Genomic DNA, 21,014 nt, shown 5'->3' with positions numbered 1-21,014 from the left:
AATTATATTCTATCACAATATAATAGAAGGCCTTATATTGAAATATTCAGGCATGTCAAATCCAGAAGCATTGCTCTACTGATCAAGTGGACGTATGGTGGTAACTAGGTGGTTGTAAGGTGTTACTATAGATACAACTTGGGCACATAGGGCCTTCTCTGTGCTTCAAGCAAAAGTGTAAGTTTCAGAGCTTTAGTCCACAGTAGTGGCAGCCATGTGCTTTCTTGGCAGCCAGCTAGGTTCAGTGTAGAGAAGTGAGTTAGGAGAGCTGTGGAATGCTTTTTAATTTAATTCCTTACAGTTATATAGCACTTTTCTAGACACTCCACTCAAAGCGCTTTACAGGTAATGGGGACTCCCCTTCACCACCACCCATGTGCAGCACACACTTGGGTGATGCGACGACAGCCATAATGTGCCATTGCGTTCACCACAAATCAGCTATCAGTGAGGAGGAGAACAGAGTGATGAAGCCAATTCATAGATGGGGATTATTAAGAGGCCATGATTGGTAAAGACCAATGGGAAATTGGGATGCCGGAGTAACAGTTTTACTCTTTTTGAGAAACGCCCTGGGATTATTAATGACAACAGAGGGTCAGGACCTCGGGTTTATGTCTTGTCCGGGGGTGCCCAAGCAGTCAATCGGAGAGCTTGCCAGTCGATCGTGAATTTATTAGGCAAAAAATAAATGGGCTATTTGACTATTTACTTTTTTCAATAGCCTAAAAAATCATTCAGATCTGTGCATGTAATGTCATACATTTTACTGCCCTTGTGTGTGTTAAACCCTTGTCAATAGGGTTGTAAAAGTCTCTTCCCTGAGTGCTGGAAAAAAAGGCTACAGGATCTCCATAAATGAAGAGCGCTGTGTGCGATACCCAAGAACGTTCTCTTGGTTATTGCCGCAGGAACCCCACATTCGCTACAGTGCATAGTGGAGCGAAACGAGACTGGCCGTGACAAATTCGCCTTCAGTTTGATAAGTTTGAATGCCTATTTGATAGTTGTAGTGTTTGAACGAAAATGATGAAGCAAAAAGACCGAAAACTTACCGTTACCACACGAAATGGGAGCGTGATTATTTTTTGTACTATCGCATTCAAATCTGCAATGCTAGAGTCTACGCGAAAAAGGAAAATATAGAGCATTTGAAAACTGCACACAAAACGTATTGTAGCACCACACAGGGCGCTTTAGCCATGCGCACGCAAGGCGGGCTGACTGTATATAGTGGGGCGGAGGCTGGGGAACACTCTTCACTTTGTGTGTGTGTGCGCGCGCGCGCAGCGCTGTAACCCCTGTCCCTGTGTGTGTACCTTTCCCTGTTTCTAGTTAATAAATGTGTTGTTCATCCTCATTCCTTGAGTCCCATTCCTTCTCCATTCCGTACCGAAACCCGCGGTAGTTACAGTATGATGTGGACTTTCCGCTAAAAGTGAGTTACGGAAAAGAAAAGTGGAAATATTGTAACGATTTCGGGTTCGGATAGGACGGACACAAGAACTCAGACTTGCGGAGTTAACAGCTGCCTTTATTTTTCCTCTCCGTCACCACCTGCCAGCCGGCTCTCCCCCGCCCCCAACCCGAGAGAGACAGACCCGCAGCCCGCCAACAGTGCGAGCCACCACACCGCCCGCGCGCCCGAGAGAGAGAAAAGAGAGAGAGAGTAACACCCAGGGGTGCAGAAGCAGGGAACTATTTACAAGGAAAACGGACACCTCCCCAGACTGTACGCCCGCTTCACTGTGGGACAGCTGCACTGGTCAGCGGCCTTCCTAAACCCCGCCCTGACCACTTCCACTCCTGTCCTGCCCCTCACCGCGTACCCCAGCCGAGCGCTCTTCGGCCTCTGCCCGGGGCGAATGCGCTACACTATTAAAATCTCTAATAGCAGCAGTCGGTTTTCACGAGGCCTAATACAAGATCATAGCATCATTCGGTGTGAGCATCGTCCTGGATAAACACAAAAAGTCATTCAGGGATCAAGAAGTAATAAAAAAGCGTTTGCTGAGGCTGCTGACTTGCTGTTTGGAGATTTAAAAAACAAACATTTTTGGCAGGTTCAGACAGCTGTTGCCTGAAATCAAAGAGTTTCTCAAGTCGTCTAAACATGGTGAATATGCCCAATTAGAGGATGACCAGTGGCTTCTGGATTTAGCATTCCTCACAGACTTGACTGAACTGCTGAATGAGCTGAATGTCGAGTTGCAGGGACAAAATAAAAATGTAATCGACATGATCGGCAGTGTCGACACGTTCAAAAAAAATTACAAGTGTTCTCAAGTAAGCTTCTCAGTGCCAATGCTCACATTAAGGTAGGATATTCTTTTTTCTAAAATGGGGAACATTACTTGTTCACCGTAGCATGAGTCACTTGCTTTTATTTGTTTTCAAATGAGTGATGGGTATCGTTATTGTACTGATGTGCCCACAGTCTGTTTTTCCTATAGAGCTTCAGAGCTTCAAATTCACACTGGTAGATCGCGCTGGACTGGCAAATGAAAAAGTACATCTTACATTAAAAAAGGTCGGCACCCCGGGCACCCCTGTCTTATCCGAAGTGACAGCATAGAGCAGGACTTGCTTACTAATCTCGCCTGATCGGTATGTATCTGTATTGATTGCGGTGGCCGGTTAAACCTAACCAGGAGCAATCTGGACGCAAAACAAAAGTGAATCTACTATATTGAAAGTCTGGAGAACTACTGTATATCGATAGGCATTAAAATATGAGTAAATCTGAGCGTGGAAATAAAGGATCATATCAAGAGATTCTAAACCCAAGTGAAGCTGAGGAAGTTAAAACAATGTCTGAATGTGATGTGCACTTCCTTCTTGAAAAAGTTGCCTCAATTTTTGAAAAACTTCAGAAATTGGATCTGCTACAAAAATTAGTAATTGATATGAACGACTTGAAGGAAGCTACCATGTCCAGTTCGGGAAGCGAGGGAGGGTGGTGGTCCTGCACTGAGACTGCCGGCTCCCTTCAGGGCTCGCGAGGGGGTACTGGAATGGGAGGGCGCGGAGGAGCCCGGGGAGCACCAGGTCCAGATTTCACCGGGCCGGGGGCGGACCACCACACTCCACCTTGACGCAGCGGACGCACTCACCGGGTGCCGCGGAGTCTGCAAGATTGTGTGCTGGACGTAGCCGTAGGCTTTTCAATGTCTCAGGTGGGGGCAGTGTAGCACATTTGCCTGGCGCTGTGGCCAAAGAATGCCCGGCTGGGGTACACGGCAAGGGGCAGGACGGGAGTAGTAGTGGCCAGGGCAAAATAAATATTATTTTGTGAAGTCGTATATTGATAATGGTTAGGTTTAGATACTGGTATAATGATTAACTTGGGTGAGTAAAAAGCAAGGTTTTTTATTGTCAGCTTCATGATCAGTAAGGGGAATGGAGGGAGGGGGTGGGAGCTTGAGACAGCATTTTGGCTTAACATTTTGCCTTAACATTGTGACACGGAATGTTAAAGGTGACAATAATATAACCAAATGCTATAAGATATTGAATAGTTTTACAGGTTAATGCAGTAGCATTCCTGCAAGAAACTCATCTGAAAACTGAGGATGTGCATCACATCTGTAGAAATTGGGTTGGACAGGCTTATGGAGTTTCATCAAAAAAGGGTGGGGTTGCAATTCTTATTCATAAACATGCTCCCTTTTCACTCAAAAGTAAAATAGAGGATCAAGATGGTAGATATATCTCCTTAACTGGTAAATGGAACTCTAAGTTAGTGACTTTTGTTAATGTACAGTATATGGTCCTAATTTAGATGATCCAGTATTTATTACAAATATAGAAGCTGAATTGGTATGGTTTGCAAACACTTATATTATTCTTGGAGGAGACTTCAATATAGTTATGAATCCTAGCGTAGACAAAACTGGGAAACAAGTGTGACAACCCTCCAGAGCGGCCCTAGCACTTCACAAATTGATCAATGCACATAATTTATCAGATGTATGGAGAGTCCTCCATCCCTCAGAAAGAGACTACACTTTCTTCTCTAATGGGCACAAATCCTTTTCCAGAATTGATTATTTTTTTATTTCTCAAAATATCATACAACACACTAGGGATGCAGTTATTCATCCTAGAACCATCTCTAACCATAGTCCTATACAGTTTATGGTTTCGCTACCTGACATAATAACACCTTTAGGAAGATAGAAAATTAATAACTCCCTACTACAGGAGCCTGATATTAAAAGGCAAGTAGAGCAGTTTATTCAAAATTTTATGGAAACCAATTTAAATTCTGTCTCTCTCTCTTTGCATTAATCCCGCATCAATCGCTTGTTGGCACACCAGTCTCCATTTGGTGGTTTGAACCAAATCTTTGAGCTGACGTTGCCATTAACTGCGACCAAGAAATACTCCAACACCAACTCTGCCATCAGAGTGGGAGGGGGGAGGAGGAGAACAAAGTAACATAGCCAATTCATAGAGGGGGATTATTAGGAGGCATGGGAAATTTGGCCAGGACACCAGGGTCACACCCCTACTCTTTTTGAGAAACACCCTGGGATTTTTTATGACCACAGAGAGTCAGGACCTCAGTTTTACATCTCATCCGAAGGACAGCGCTTATTTACAGTATAGTGTTCCCAATCACTATACTGGGGCATTAGGACCCACCTGGGCCGCAGGGTGAGCACCCCCTGCTGGCCTCACTAACACCTCTTCCAGCAGCAACCTTAGTTTTTCCCAGGAGGTCTCCCATCCAGGTACTGACCAGGCTCACACCTGCTTAGCTTCAGTGGGCTGCCAGTTGTGAGCTGCAGGGTGATATGGCTGCTGGCAATTTAAATTCTGTCTCTGACCCAAATATTATTTGGGAATTACTTAAGTGTTGTTTAAGGGGAGAACTCATTAGAATTGCTACTTTTCATAAAAAGCAAAGGGAGTCAAAAGGTTACCTACTCACCAAAATGAAGGCTATACAGTCCAAATTATCAAATAAATTTAATGAACAAGATTGGGCTAATTTGATGCGAGTACAGCTACAATATAATGAGTTATTAATGAGTTATTAAGGGTTTGCATTAAGTAGAGCACAACTTATCTTCTGGAAAATGCTTTTAACCTGCAGCCAGGTTAATAAAGCACTGTATGTGCAATACTATTAGCAGCATCAAGAAGATGGATGGGTCAATTACCCATTGAAAGATATGCATTGCTTTCTTGCAGATACAGAGCTCCCAAAACGTAGTACAGAAGCTAGGAACATTCTTGAGTTATCTCTTACTTTATCAAAAGTTAAAGAAGCTATTGCTTTCTTTTCTCACAATAAATCACCTGGACCTGATGGGTATACAGCTGAGTTCTACCAGATATTTCAGTCCATACTTAGTCCAATCTTACTGCAAACATTTAATAATATGTGGTTAACAGACACGACTTCACTATCATTTAGAGAGTCTCTAATAACCGTTGTATATAAGAAGGGTAAGGATCCATCATTGTGCAGTAGTTACCGCCCAATAAGCTTAATGAATTTGGACAATAAGATTCTAGCTAAAGTACTTACTAATCGGTTAGGTAAGGTGCTACCAAAAATCATACATCCAGATCAAACAGGATTTATGATAAAAGATATTCTTCAGATAATACAAGAAAGCTGTTTAATTTGATTTATCATGATAAGCTCAGTAAATAAACATCAGCTATATGCACACTGGATGCTGAGAAGACCTTTGACAGAGTTGGAAGTACTTATTTAATGTGCTAAATTATTTTGGTTATGGCCCATATTTCATTAAATGGATTGAAATCTTATATCACAGTCCACAGGCATCAATAATGACTAACAGCTGTGTATCCAAACCTTTGTGTTTATATTGAGGCACCAAACAAGGCTGTCCTCTATCACCTTTACTATTTAATTTAGCACTCGAAACTTTAGCCTGCAAAATAAGAGCATCAGTCCAGATAAAATGTATAGGTATTCATAAAAAATGTTTATAAGATGGCTCTATATGCGGATGATGTTATACTGTTTTTAACAGATGTGCACAAGTCAATATCTGCAGCAGTAGATGTCATTGAAAGTTTGGTAAGATGTCAGGCTATAAGGTCAACTGGAGCAAAACAGAGCTTATGTATCTCAATTTGTCATCATTGAATCATAAGTTTGCTCACCCTGTACAAGTTATAACAGAGATAGGGTGTCTGGGTCTGTGAATAAAATCTATCTTAAAAGCTACCAGAGATGTCAATTTAAGAGACTTATTAAATAAACTAAATGGAGACATACTCAGATGGAGATGTTTACCTATTTCTATGTGGGGTAGAATTAATATAGTTAAGATGTCAGTACTGCCTAAAGTAGAGACACTGAGAATGCCACCTGAAGAGATTGACAAGAAATGGTTTGAGGCACTGCATAAAATGATAACATCTTTGGTCTGGAAAGGGAAAAAAGCTTGTTGCTCTTTTGAAAGACTTAGTGCAGCAAAAAATAAAGGTGGATTAGACCTTCCCGATTTTTATAATGATTACTTGGCATTTGGCTCAGTTCAAGCAAAGGAGTGGTTTAAAGCAGAAACAGAAAAGGACTGGGTGCAAATTGAGCATGATACAGCATCGGAGCTAGGTATCTCCTTAGAAAGTTTGTATTATAGCAAGGTATGTCCAAAATCTTTAATTGAAACACCAACTGGCTCTTATTTTAAAATATTAAAAAGTTGCAATAGAATTTTATATTCTGTTTACATCAACCATTATTTAGATCACCAAGACTAACTATACTGTCGAGACCAATTAATTGGTCAGTATGGATCCAAGTAGGTGTTAGTAAATTGGGTCATATGATTAGAGATAACAAATTCAAGTTCAAGTTCACGTTTATTTGTCATTCCAGCAATATACTGTACAAGTATACAGTGGAACGAAATATTGTTCCTCCTGGTCCATGGTGCAGATACAGACAGGACAGACAGGACACTGACATATACATTGTAGACAGGATAAACATAGTGCAAAGTGCAGATAGTGCAAATTACAAGGCAAATACATAATACAACATACACAACACACTGGGGGGATTTAAACCCTGTTTCTGGAATTGGTGTGTGCAAGTAGATTCCAGGGTGTTGAGGAGCCTGACAGTCTGCGGGAAGAAGCTGTTACAGAGTCTGGTGGAGCTAGCCCGTACACTGGGATATCTTTTTCCAGATGGTAGGGCAGAGAGTTTATGGCAGGGGTGGGAGGGGTCATCTACTATACTGGAGGCCCTGTGTAAGCAGTGTTTGTGATAGATGGCAGAAATGGAAGGGAGGGAGGCTCCAATGATCTTTTCAGCTGTTTCCACAATTCGTTGCAGGGTCTTGCGGTCTGAAGCGTTGCAATTCCCAAACCAAACAGTGATCCAGCTGGTCAAGGTGTTTTCAATGGTGCTTCTGTAGAAAGTGGTAAGAATGGGCAGGGGGAGGTTTGCCCTCCTCAGTCACCGCAGGAAATAGAGATGCTGCTGTGCTTTTTTGGCTAGGGACGTGGTATTGAGGGACCAAGTGAGGTCATCTGTAATGTGTTGTCTTTTTCTGAATTATCTCATCAAACATCTCTTCCAGCAAAATAATTTTTAAATTACTCAAAACTTAAAAGTTTACTGTCTAAAACCTTTCCGTTAAGTGAACTAAAACAAGAAATGGATAATTACAGCAATAAACTATTGCAGACTAACATACAGTGAAGGCCTGGACATTTTACAACCTACAGGTACAGGACCATAATACAAAGAATGGATTAAAGAGGCTGTATCACAAGTTAAATTTGAAAAGATTTCATATAATTTACAGGGGAAACTTACTGAGTATATGAATGCTTGGGGCCCATTAGATACATACTTGAAAGGCACTGGATGTAAAGAATATTAGTAGGAAGTTTTTGAATTGTCCCTGTCACGATACTTGGGCATTAGGACGCACACAGACTATAGGGTGAGTGCCCCCTACTGGCCCCAGTAACACCACTTCCAGCAGCAACCTTAGTTTTTTCCAGGAGGTCTCCCATCCAGGTACTGACCAGGCTCACAACTGTGTAGCTTTAGTGGGTTGTCAGTTGTGAGTTGCAGTGTAATATGGCTGCTGGCAACTTCCAAATGTATGGCTGGTGGTTGGCCAAGAGGTCGCCAGGTGGAATAAGTCTCCATGCCCTACAGGTCTTTTGGATAATTGTCCACAACCTGTGAATTTAAGACCATGATCTAGATGTGCCTAGGCTCTCTGCTAGATGTCTGCGAGCCTGGGCATTCATCATGAGAAGCACTGTCCTGGGTTGTGTCAGTGTCCTGAAAGAAGCTCTATCAGAAAGCTCATCCTCCCTTGTGAACCAGTACTCAAGGAAGCTTCACTGAAAATCCATAGCAACACCTAATTCTGTGTTTAATTTATAAGCATTTCTGCTAAAAGACTGTCTAAGATTAAGAGCTGTACTATGTGTTAAGTCCTTAAAATAAATCGGAACTAGATCATTCAATGCTTTTACATTTCATAGAATCCTAAAGTCCACTCTAAATTTCACAAGGAGCCATTACAATTTGGGATGGGAGATATGTGCTGATGTAAAGCACCTTTAGTTAGCCATCTGTTTTCTAATTGCTTTATCCAATGGAAGGTGGCAGGGGAAAAGGAAGCAATGGATGCAATAGAGGATGCACCCTGTACAGGTTGCCATTCTATTACAGGGCACACACAGGCACAGGCACAAACACCACTCACACCAGGGCCAATTTTCTCAGAAGTCAATTAACCTACCAGTATGTCTTTGAACTAAGGGAGGAAACCATAACATCCAGAGGATACCTACAAGATTACAAGGAGGACATACAAACTCCATGGAGATAGAACTCCAGAAAATGAATGCAATGCTAACCTTTGTGCTACCATACTGCCCTATTTAGCACATGATCTGCAGAATTCTGGTCAATGAAGTCTTTAGTGCATTAGTAAGATTTCAGTTAGTGTTGGCTGAACTAATAGAGATTGTGCACACGGAAAGTGACTGTGGGTCCAAGCAAGTCACACTCTTGCTGGTGGAAGACTAGTTCGTTCCCAATATAGCGTTATTCCTGAATCCTAGATTCAGCTGTCCACAGTTCCGACCGTAGTTCACTTGTTGATCAGGTGAGCATTCGTGGTGGGTTCACGAGGCTTGCTGCTGGGCTAACCTCGGGCGAATCCTTTGGTTATGCACAGCGACCTCCATTCTTGACTCTTAGAACAAAGTAAAGTCCTGGCATTCAGACACACTGGCCTTTACGTGATTGTCCGAGATGAGTCTGAGAATGTCCTGGAGGAGCCCCCTTCTGGGCCCTGTGCTGCCTGTTTTACCTGGAGGAACTACGGTCATTCATTGGTTGAAAGTTTCGTGGGCATCCGAGACCCACGTGGGGTTACCCTGCCCTACGAGTTCCTGATTGGCTGATCGAGGTGGATGATGAGTAACAATGCACTCTGACCTTAAGGTTGTAAACCTTGGGATAAGACTCTCCCAAGGAATCTCCCAGACAGTAAGGAGCCAGGGATGACCATTTATTAGGGTGGCTGGTGAATCTCAGCTTTAGGAGCTGTTCCTTATCAGGAAACTCTATCAGCTAGAAAAGCACCTTAAATGTGAACTAAATGGAATGGCCTTTCTGTATCCAGCACCACTGAGATGAGAGACAGAGAGGCTGGCAAGGGAGCAGCAAACTTAATTCTTGAATTTTTAATAAGCCTTGCCGCTACACTAGAAAGGATTAAAGAGTTAATTGAAGGCAGAATGGTACTGTAACTGAGCTGTCACTACCCGTCCTAGACATTTTGTGAGGAAAGACAAGTTGGAACAATTACAGTTGGTAATTTTCATTACTGTTTCCTTTGCATCTGGTAATGATTATTTCAACAGAAAAAGGTATTACTGCCTATTTCCTGCTCTTTCATTCTGTGGAAATTATTTTCAGGAAGCACATGTGTACAGTTATTTCCATTCTTCTAAAAAGCAAAAAATAGATAGCAAGTAAAAATGAAATGTCATCCTATCAAATAGACTGCAGGGGGGAAAGTGATTTTCCCACTCACATGGAGCTGTACTAAGTCAAGATTCAACCAAACTAACATTAATTGTACGCTCTACGCAGCATTTTCCCACTAATTTGATTGCTGTACTTTAGTTATACTACCATCACCACTGCTGTGGCAATTCTACACATCCCTTTTCCTCCCCAATCACCTTCTTGTATTTACTTCTCTTCCTACTCTCCCCTCCTTTACCTGATGTGCTGCTCATTCTCTTCCATTTCACACCTATTGAATAATGATACCCACAAACATCAGAACTACAATGTCTCCAGGGCTGCTTGTCCAGTCTACACCTTAAGATAATCTCTCAACCTTCCCTGAGAGTGCAATAATGTCTGTATCTTGCATTTACTGAATCGTGCTAAATTCAAAATATTCAATTTATACCACTCAACATTTGAATTTTAACAATACAGTAATGTTTGAGCAAAGATAAGCTTGAATAAATAATGATAATTAGTTAATCATGCTTAGTACAATAATCAGGTGCAAGTAGAGATTAAATCCATGCTGAAAAGTAGAAAACAATTTTTTTACTTTGGAGCCTGCACTGTTAATCAGATTTGATGTTGATGTATCTACATGCTCTTAGAACTAGGTCATTAGAGAAGAAATGCAAGTGGAGGGGATTGAAAGGGAAGAAAATTAAGAAACCATATATGCTGCACTCCATAGTTATGTATAGTTATATGCAGTTAAATGTGCCATTTTAAAAAAACATAACTTCACACTGTTAATACATAATATGAAAAATTATGAAGTTAGACTTATAGTTTCGTCGTCCTAATAGTGTTCAAAGAAGAAAGAGTTTCCATGATAAATCTATTAGGAAATGTTTGTTATTTTATCCATCCATTTTCCAACTGCTCTAACCAGTACAGGGTCATGGGAGATGCTCTAACGGATCCTGGCAAGCAATGGACCATATCCACCCTGGGGAGGACACCAGTCAATCACAGGCCACGTACAGACACAAACCCACAAAACCTGCACACATTCACACCTGGGGCCAATTTTCCCAGAAGTCAATTAACATACCAGTACTGTATGTCTTTGGATGTCTGAAGAAACCAGAGTGCCTGGAGGAAACCCATGTGAACACAAGAAGAAAGTACAATCTCCATGCAGATACCACCCCAGCAATTGAACCCACTGCCCCAGTGCTGCTGGGCAGCAATGCTAAACACTACAGTGCCTTGCCACCCCTGTTATTTTATGTTTTGTTACATTTTTATTTACTCATAATAAAAAGAAATGTCAATGTTATGCTTAAAAGAGAAACGTATAAGACTTTCATTGCTCCTATTAATGCAAACAATTTTTTCTGCTGGTCAGTGTCGTCTTCTCCTGATCTCTTCAGATGATGCCACCAAATATAAGCTCTTCATTCACTGTTTCAAAAAATGTGAAGAGAAACTCTACAGGCATCTCTGTGGGCAAACTAATGGTTCTGACAGTTTCCTAAGTTCCCAGAGGACAAAATCAGATTTCATGCTGCAGACAATAACAGATATTTCCCAATAGTTTACATAGTGCCAATAGTGCAAAATCCAGTTACTGACAAGACATTTAACCTTGCTTGATGTACTGTACTGTACTGTATATATTTGACTGGAGGAAGACGATAAGAGGTGCTGGCTAGGAAACACTGGTCCACCAACCTGAACACCAACATTTGGTACCCTATTCTATTTCTTCTTTTTGATAAGCATCAATGCAAACACACTGATGCAATGTATCATGGTATTCTGTAGTTATCTGGGAACTTCACACACAGGAATAATAATCTCCCAGGTCTACTTTATATTAAATTAATTAATGACAAAACTTATTCTCTGCTGGAGAAATTTGCACATAGAGACATAAAACTGGAGTAACTAAATCGTAAATGAGAAGCACTAGACCAAGGCTCAAGGACTGTTTGTGTATATATATAATAAGTACAAAAAGTGATACAGAAGTTTCACAAAAGAAACATAGCACTAAGGTCTAATGGCTTTAATCAAATATTTTAATCATAGGTATCAAACAGAATCATTGAAAATCTGGAGAAAACTACTTATGGTTTCAATATAAAAGATACTGCCAAAATGAAAACATTACAAATTCCATATTGGCTGTGATCTTTCAGGGTATTGATCCAATTCTGCCAGTGTTGACACAAATACCTGATCAACCTCTGATTGGACTGCTGAAATGCTAACTCTTTTTGTGCAGTTGTAGCCAGATGGCAAAGGTTGGGCAATCATGGTTGTCACCTATGAATGCCATTGTCAACATGGTCTTACAGATGTTCTGCTAGATCTAAGTCAGGGGGAAAAGGTTAGCCATTGCTTCCTTGAGTTTGTACCATTGGAATCCTGTCAATATATTTCAATCTCAATCTGTACCAAACAGGTTCTTGGAACAATGCCTTCTTGTTAAAGGAGATTTCCTCCCTACATCATCACACTTCTACTGTCCCACCTGTTGTCTTGGGCAATGAACCTATCAGCGTAACTATCACCATACATTGTTATCCATTTGTCATAGACAAAATGGCAGGTCATCAGGGAGTCAAATCCTCCATATTTTCTCTGCTGGCACCTCAGCCAAATCATCTCTCAACTGTCATTAGCTCTGATCAGCTAATTTCACCCTACCCTTAGTGGTGCTCAGCCAATTGCGTGCTTCCACTTGGAGAACCTTAGTCACAGTCAGCTAATGACACAATTGGGCCACGGAGGAGGCTCCCAAATCATTTTTAAATGACTATTGAATGGATATTTATGAACTTATTTAATTAAGGCTAAAATCAGACAAAGTAGACAAATTAAGTAGGTGGAGCCTTCTTCAGATGTGCCGGATCCACGGACAAAACGTAGTGTTTTCTCTCCTCTCTTTTCTTTTATGGCCAGCAGCCATATCACCCTGCAACTCACAACTGGCAACCCACTGAAGCTAAGAAGGTATGAGCCTGGTCAGTACCTGGATGGGAGACCTCCTGGGAAAAACTAAGGTTGCTGCTGGAAGAGGTGTTAGAGGGGCCAGCAGGGGGCGCTCACCCTGCAGTCTATGTGGGTCCTAATGCCCCAGTAGCGACAGGGACACTATACTGTAAACAGGCACCATTCTTCGGAAGAGATGTATAACTGAGGTCCTGACTCCCTATGGTCATTAAAAATCCCAGGGTGTTTCTCGAAAAGAGTAGGGGTGTAAGCCCGGTGTCCTGGCCAAATTTCCCATTGGCCCTTACCAATCATGGCCTCCTAATAATCCCCATCTATGAATTGGCTTCATTACTCTGCTCTCCTCCCCACTGATAGCTGATGTGTGGTGAGTGTTCTGGCGCACTATGGTTGCCATCACATCATCCAGGTGGATGCTGCACATTGGTGGTGGAGGGGAGTCCCCATTACCTATAAAGTGCTTTGAGTGGAGTGTCCAGAAAAGCATGGAATAAACCTATTACTTGTTCCTTTGCAGCCTACGCAGCTGACGCAGCTACCCACCTGAACTAAATTAAATAGGTATTGCTTTTCCCAAATGGAGATCACATCTTCTGTCATACATTACATTATAAAAACACAAACACAAAAGAAAGTGTGAAAGAAAGATGCCCCTATGGGAGACATGGTGTCAGGGAGACATGGAGTCCCCCACTGTCCCCCAGGCTACAAGGAGATCATGGTGCCCTCTGTCAAAAAAACCCAAATCACTCGGGGCAGACTCTGGGGGGACCATTGTGTGGTACAGAGCGGAGCTCAGTCACTCCATACAATTAGTAAAGAGAGTCACGAGTTTGGCTTAAAATCAAAGGAAATATCAGCTGTACAGAAAATGAAGTTTTCCTGTGTGCTTTCTACATCCCACCCTCAGAATCCCCTTACTACAGTGAGGGAAGCCTCCCCAGTCTCCACACGGAGATCAGTCATTTCCAGGGCTAGGGAAATGTGCTGCTCTGTGGTGACCTCAATGCACGAACATCCATACTGGCAGACTTTACCAGCACACAGGGAAACACTCATTTATTCAGACAATTCCCTCTGTACCACACACTGGTCACCTCACACAGGTGTAGCCATGACACCACAGTCAACAGCATCAGACGCGAGCACCTTCAGCTCTGTCAAGGGCTGAGCCTGTACATCGTCAATGGCAGGACTAGAGGGTACTCTCTAGGCAGGTTTACCTACAGCACAGCTGGGTAGCAGTGTGGTGGACTACGCCATCACTGACCTGGACCCCTCCTGTATCTGTGCCTTCACTGTCAGGCCACAAACTCCTCTCTCCGACCACCAGACAGCCAGATCACACTCTACATGAAGAGAGCACACCAGCACAGAGACACACTGACACAGCCCAGCCAGCTGTACGACCTCAACCAGGCGTACAGATGGGACACAGACAGCCTAGACAGATACCAAACTGCACTGAGCGATTAAGAAATTCAAACTCTGTTAGACACATTCCTAAACACTCCATATCTAACCAACAAATTAGGCATAAACTTGGCCAAATAAAATCTAAATCACCTATTTCACAAACTAGCATCAAAATCTAAGCTAAAAACAACTAAATAAAAAAACTACCAAAAAACAAAAGCAAAAGAAAAGTGGTTTGATACGGAGTGTAAAAACATTAGAAATGCACTACGAAAACTCTCAAATCAAAAACAGACAACCACACAACACAGATCTGTACCTCAGCTACTGTGAAACGGTAAAACTTTACAAACACACACTGAAAAAGAAAAGAAACACATACATAAACAAACAACTTGCAGAAATTGAGGAGTCACTAAATCAGAACTTTCTGGGAGAAGTGGAACAATCTAAATAAATCCAAACCAGAAGAATTGGCCATCCAAATTGGGACAATCTGACAAACATACTTTGAAAATCTCTGTCAAAAGCTCCTAAATACAAATCAATTAGACCAAAACACCATTTATTAAAAACTCGAAATTTTGGACCTGTCTATAAAAGACAACCAAAACCCCTTAGACTCCCGATCACTGAGCAGAAGCTACTGCACAAACTCCAGGCCCTCAGACCACACAAAGCCTGTGGCTAAGATAGAGTCAACAACGAGATGCTGAGACACAGCAGCTTGAAGTTGCAACAAGCCCTGCTCAAACTTTTCAATCTCTTCATGACAGCTGGATGTTTCCCCGAGGCCTGGAATCAAGGACTGATCACGCCTATCTATAAGAGTGGAGACAGACTCGATCCCAACAACTATCTGTGTGAACAGTAACCTGGGGAAAGTATTCTGCAGTATCCTGAATACACGAATACTGGCCTTCCTTACTGAACACATTGTCCTGAGCAAGAGTCAGATTGGCTTCTTACCAGATCACCGCACATCTGATCACATTTACACCCTACACACACTAAAAGACAAACACGTCCACCAAAAAGACAAAGGAAATTTTTTTGTCTGCTTTGTCGATTTCAAAAAAGCATTTGACTCGATTTGGCATGAAAGATTGTTTTATAAACTACTCCAAAGTGGCATAGGGGGTAAAGTTTACGACATACAGTAATTAAATCAATGTATTCAGAAAACAAATGTGCAGTGAAAATTGGAACCAAATTCTTCACCTAAGGCCCGTGGGGTGAGACAGGGCTGCAGCCTGAGCCCAACACTGTTCAATATCTATATCAACGAATTAGCAGGAATGTTGGAAAAGTCTACAGCCCCTGGTCTCACACTGCACAACACAGAAATCAAGTTCCTGCTCTATGCAGATGACCTGGTCCTGCTGTTGCCCACAGAACAGGAGCTGCAGCAGAACCTGGCAGTGCTGGAGCAGTACAGTCAGACCTGGGCGCTGACAGTCGATCTGGACAAGACCAGAGTTATGGTTTTCTAGAAGAAAGCCAGACCTTAGGGAAACAGGTACAAATTCACACTGAACAACAACACATTGGAGCACACATCCAGCTACACATATCTCGGTCTCACCACCAACTCATCTGGGAGTTTTGAGCTGGCAGTGAAGGCACTGAGGGAGAAGGCACTCAGGGCATTCTACGCAATAAGAAGGAGGCTATTCAACATCAACCCACCAACAAGAATCAGGCTCCAAATATTTGAAAGTGTAATCCAACCCATTGCCCTATACGGCAGTGAAGTGTGGGGTCCCCTCACAGACCAGGACACTCAATTGGACAAACACCCCACAGAAACTCTGCACATGGAGATCTATAGAAACATCCTTCATGTGCAGAGAAAAAACGCGTAACAATGGGTACAGGGCCGAATTAGGCCAGTACCCAATATTGATAGACATACAGAAGAGAGTATTAAAGTATTGGCTACACCTAAAAAACAGTGACCAAAGTTCCTACCACCACAAAGCCCTGCTGAGCCAAGAAATGAGTCCAAAACAGAGCCCCCTGAGCCAGCTGGTCCCAAGGCTCACTGGTCCGAGCCACACCGACACCAGCCAGCCTCAGGACAGCACTGCTAGAGCTCCACAACTCAGAATCAACCACATCACAGTACAGATCAAACAGCAATATCAATTCAATTCAATTCAAGGTGCTTTATTAGCATGACTGATGGGTACAATCAGTGTTGCCAAAGCAAATAAAAGTAATGATATTTACATTAAACAAAAAAAAGTAAAATAAAATCTACAGACATACTACAGACATTTACGACAAAGACAAAATATTGACAATATCTCACACACTGGGACACACTCAAACACAACATAAACTGAAATGCTACAGAACCCTAAACAGACAATACACACTAACCAAATATTTGACCAAGATAAGAAACAGCAAAAAGAAACAGACCATGAGGAAGTACTGGCTCAAGGACTGAGGAAAGGCTGGGTTACATGGAGGGATCCTGCCTCTAGCATGATGCAATGAATCACAGTTAGAGCAGTGACACATTCCTGGAACTGTCTCTTTGTCCACGCAGGCCTCGGTAGCAGCCTGGCACTTATCATTGTTGGCTTTTAGGGGTGTCTGCAGAGATAAATCTGATTCAGCATGTAATACATAAGAGAATTTCATTGTGAAATGTCAGCTTGCTGCATTCATATTAAAGGTCAACTCTAAAAGTGCACAATAGCTTCATGCTCTTTCCTTCTAACTTACTAAACTTACTAAATTAAAATAATACTGATTTCAATCATGGCATGTTTTATTTTTGCATTTCACTAAGGCAATCGGTCTGATTTCCCAAAGGAAGACCCACACTCCCCAAATCGATCAGCTGCAGAGACTACCAGAGATTACCATATGAAACCAATAAAGGGAACAATTATAATAACAAGTGTTTGTTGCTGATGAGTTAGTGAGTGCAGGACTCCTTTCTAACTTTTGACCCTGTCTTCGAGCCACTGCACCCAATAAAAGTTTTCGGGGATAAAGCAAGCTTAAAATTTTTACTACCTTAAAACAGTTTTATACCCCTTGAGACATTCTGATGGTTCCAGTTTAGTCATCAATCCATCCCTTTTTTAACTCGTTTAGCCGGTACAAGGTCGGGGGGATGCCAGAACCGGAAAGAAAGATGAGGTACATCATGGACAGGATGCCAGTCTATCGCAGCACACAACACTCACACCAGGGAAACCAATAAACCTATCAGTATGTCTTATGACTGTGGGGGAAAACTGGAGCACTCAGAGGAAACCACACAAGCACAGGGAGAACATACAAACCCCATGCAGATAGAAACCCAGGAACCGAATCCAGGGCCCCAGTGCTAAAAAAGGCAGTAATGCTAACCACTGTACCACTGTGTAACGGTACTGACCCCAAGTTCATGTGTCTCTGGAGAGTTGGCAGCTGTCTGACATCAGTAAGTGATCCTTAAAAGAACTAATAGTTTGAAAAGCGAGCCACGGGGGTGTTCTCTTCGATAAGTCAGGGACTTATAACGGGTCTGGGACCCGGCGAGTCTGGGACTCGTGAAATGAACATATCTTAACACAGACGTGTGGTTTTTGCTCTGCGGAGTAGTTAATGTGATAGTGTTCTAGAAACAGTAAGGCATTGTCGACAGTGGGTAATGAGAGCTCTAAAGGCAAAGCTGGGCTGAGCGGTCCAGCAAAGTACATGAACGACAAATTCAGAGAAAAAAGAAAAAAAAAGGCAGGAGTAGGTGGGTTAGAGTCCCACTAAGCTTGGGTTAGAGTCCAGGCAGAAGAAAATATTTTTATGTTCATGAACTGGTAATAGGTGTAAGGGAACTTTGATTTATATATGATAATTAGGGGCCCATAACTATGAAGGATCTTTGTTAGTGGTCAGAATGGACAGGGGAAAGTTAGAAGAGAAGGAGAAGAAAGGAAAGAAAGTGAACTGGAAAACATGTCATGGAAAGAGGAATCACAGAAATTATGGGAAGCTTCAAAAAAGACTAGTCTTGAAACTAAAGAACAGCAAGCTGCAGCTAAAGTCATGGCCATGCGTACTAAAAAGAAAAAGTCTCCACTGAAATTAGAAAGCGGTCTGGAGCCAAAGCCTTTTTACTCTGAGAGGTGTCTGGCTGGGTGTCAGAAAAGAAAAAAAAAGAAAAGAAATTAGATTAATGCAAAGTGAAACTTAAATAGAAATATGGACTGTCAGATGGAATTTAGTCTGAACAGGAATGTAGAAAAGTGTATGAACATTGGGATAAAAATAAACAGAGAAGGGTTTTATTTTAGAGAAATATTTGAGAATTCAACAGAATATCATAGAGAAAACGGAATGGGATGAGACGCAAAGATCCCTGACGGAAAAGCTAAAAGCGATGGCTGAACGAAACGAAGTTATAGATGCAGAAAAAGAAAAGGCAAAAGGAGAAACAGAACACCTTAAGAGAGAATCTGGGAGAAGGGTGGGAATTAGTGTGGAGATTTTTGAAAGAGCATTACCCACCGAAAACTGATAATGATGTTTTGTTCTGCAAAATAAGGAATTACTGTATGAGCTATGTGATTTTGTGATTGTTTTACCTAATGAGGGAATCCATAAGGCCAGGCTACTCCAAGTATTAGATCTTCGGACAGAAAAAAGGGTATAAAACCAACTACATAATAAAGCCAGGGTGAATTCCTTCTCAGACAGATCATCTGTATGTAATCTGTCTGTAAGTGAAAGAAATGGGTTGTGAGCTGCTGTGCTGGCGCAGGAGCATGGAGGTAGGCATCATCTGGTGGGTTATTATTCAGGACCCCTCAATGCAGTGGCCAAGGGGCCATGTTTATGTGTTGTGCAGGCTACCTGCCTGGCTGTATAAACTGTGAATAATCTGGTGTAGAACCAGCAGACCGAATGAAAAGATTTAATTGAAACTTGTAAATATGCTAAATGGAAAATTGTAGCAATTTATATAGACTGTATATATACATTTGGTGTATGCCACAATTTTGGATGGCGGTAGAGGAATAAGGTTTCCTCAACATGGCAGGGACTCCAGTTAAGAATGCTGGGTTTGTCTCTGAACTGTTAGAAGCTTTGCAGCTGCTGACTAGCTGTGGTAAATTGTAAATCACATAATAAAGAAATGTTTCCAGTAACTCGAGGGAACAACTTTGCAGATTCAGCTGTCAGATGAGCAGTCTTGGTAGAGCAGGAGTCTGAGACCCCTGTGAGACCTCTGTTGGTGAAAAGGGGACAGCTACAGGACATTCAGGCTGAGGCCTCTAAAGCAGAGAGATGGACATGGTTAGAAAAGAATGTGGGGCTGCATGATGATTGGGTGTGGGGCTGCTAGCACACTGGATGCCCTGCATGCCCTCACAGCCTAATCCCCTTTGTAGCCCGACAAATGCACTCTGTCGGACACCCGGGTGTGTGTCAAATGGTGTGTCGGTTACCCAAAACTGGGTGGGGACCTGGTTTGAAGCAGTAGCCACTTATGTGGTATCTCGATATGATGCTTATCAAAGGAACTCAACTACTGTTCAGGTGCGGGTGCTACAGCACAAAAGGCCTGCTCCTGAGGAACCTTTCATGCAGTGGCAAATTGACAATTGTAAAGGGAAACCTTGGCTCTTATAATCTGTTTTCCCAGTGGGTTGCTGCCACTGCCTCTGTGTCTACCAAACACTTGATGACAGAGATAAGCCCTCGGTGGGCACTGCCCTGCCGCTTGCATTGTGATCAAGGGACACACTTCACAGGGAAGGTGTGTCAGGCAGTGGCTGCGTTATTCGGGGTGAGATGGGACCTTCATTGCACCCATCACCCTCACTCTACTGGAACAGTGGAACGAAGGAACAGAACTCTAAAGATCGACTAAACCAAATAACAGCACCCTAAACTGTTCCCTGACTTGGGAACCACCACTGGCCAGATCAGGAGGCCCTGAAGCAGATGACACCAGTCCCGTGCCACAGGGAACATCGCAGGCCCGGAGTAGAGGCCCAGAAGAAGATGATGGCGGGACACGAATTAAGTACAAACTGAAAAGATCACCGAAAATGAGAAATGATGAGCACACCCATGATAAGGGAGTGAATGGCAATACATACATTTTAGCTCTGTCACATTTGTATGCGAGCAGAGAGAATCAGAGTTTGTGTTGGGTTCGCACAGCAGGGCCCCAGCCTGCTGTAGGGGGGTTACCCTTGGGAGTGAATCTCCTAGATGCAAATGATTATTGTGGTTTGTTTGTTCATAATAAGATGTTTTGCAGGAACGGAACAAAGAGAAATTTTACAACTTCAGCTAGAATTGTTCTGCAAAACGGCACAGCTGAGGCAGGGGGACAAAGTGTAGATTTTTCTAAGAGTTATTATCCAGCTGTTGACCAATCTTCTAAAACCCCTCAGATTATGCTGGGCTCCAGCCCACAGGGATTTACCTGTGCTGTAAGAAATAATGCGTGAATAAGGAGAGAGGCATCAAAGCTACACCCGCTTTCTTTTCATGGTTAAAATCATTATCTGGGTCATGGGGACTGTTTTTCTTGAAACTATTCATGCCTGTTGTTCTAGTGCTTTTG

The sequence above is a fragment of the Atractosteus spatula genome, chromosome 14, assembly GCF_055471065.1.
Source record: "Atractosteus spatula isolate fAtrSpa1 chromosome 14, fAtrSpa1.hap1, whole genome shotgun sequence".
Lineage (NCBI taxonomy): Eukaryota > Metazoa > Chordata > Actinopteri > Semionotiformes > Lepisosteidae > Atractosteus > Atractosteus spatula.
This window is presented reverse-complemented; position numbering follows the sequence as displayed.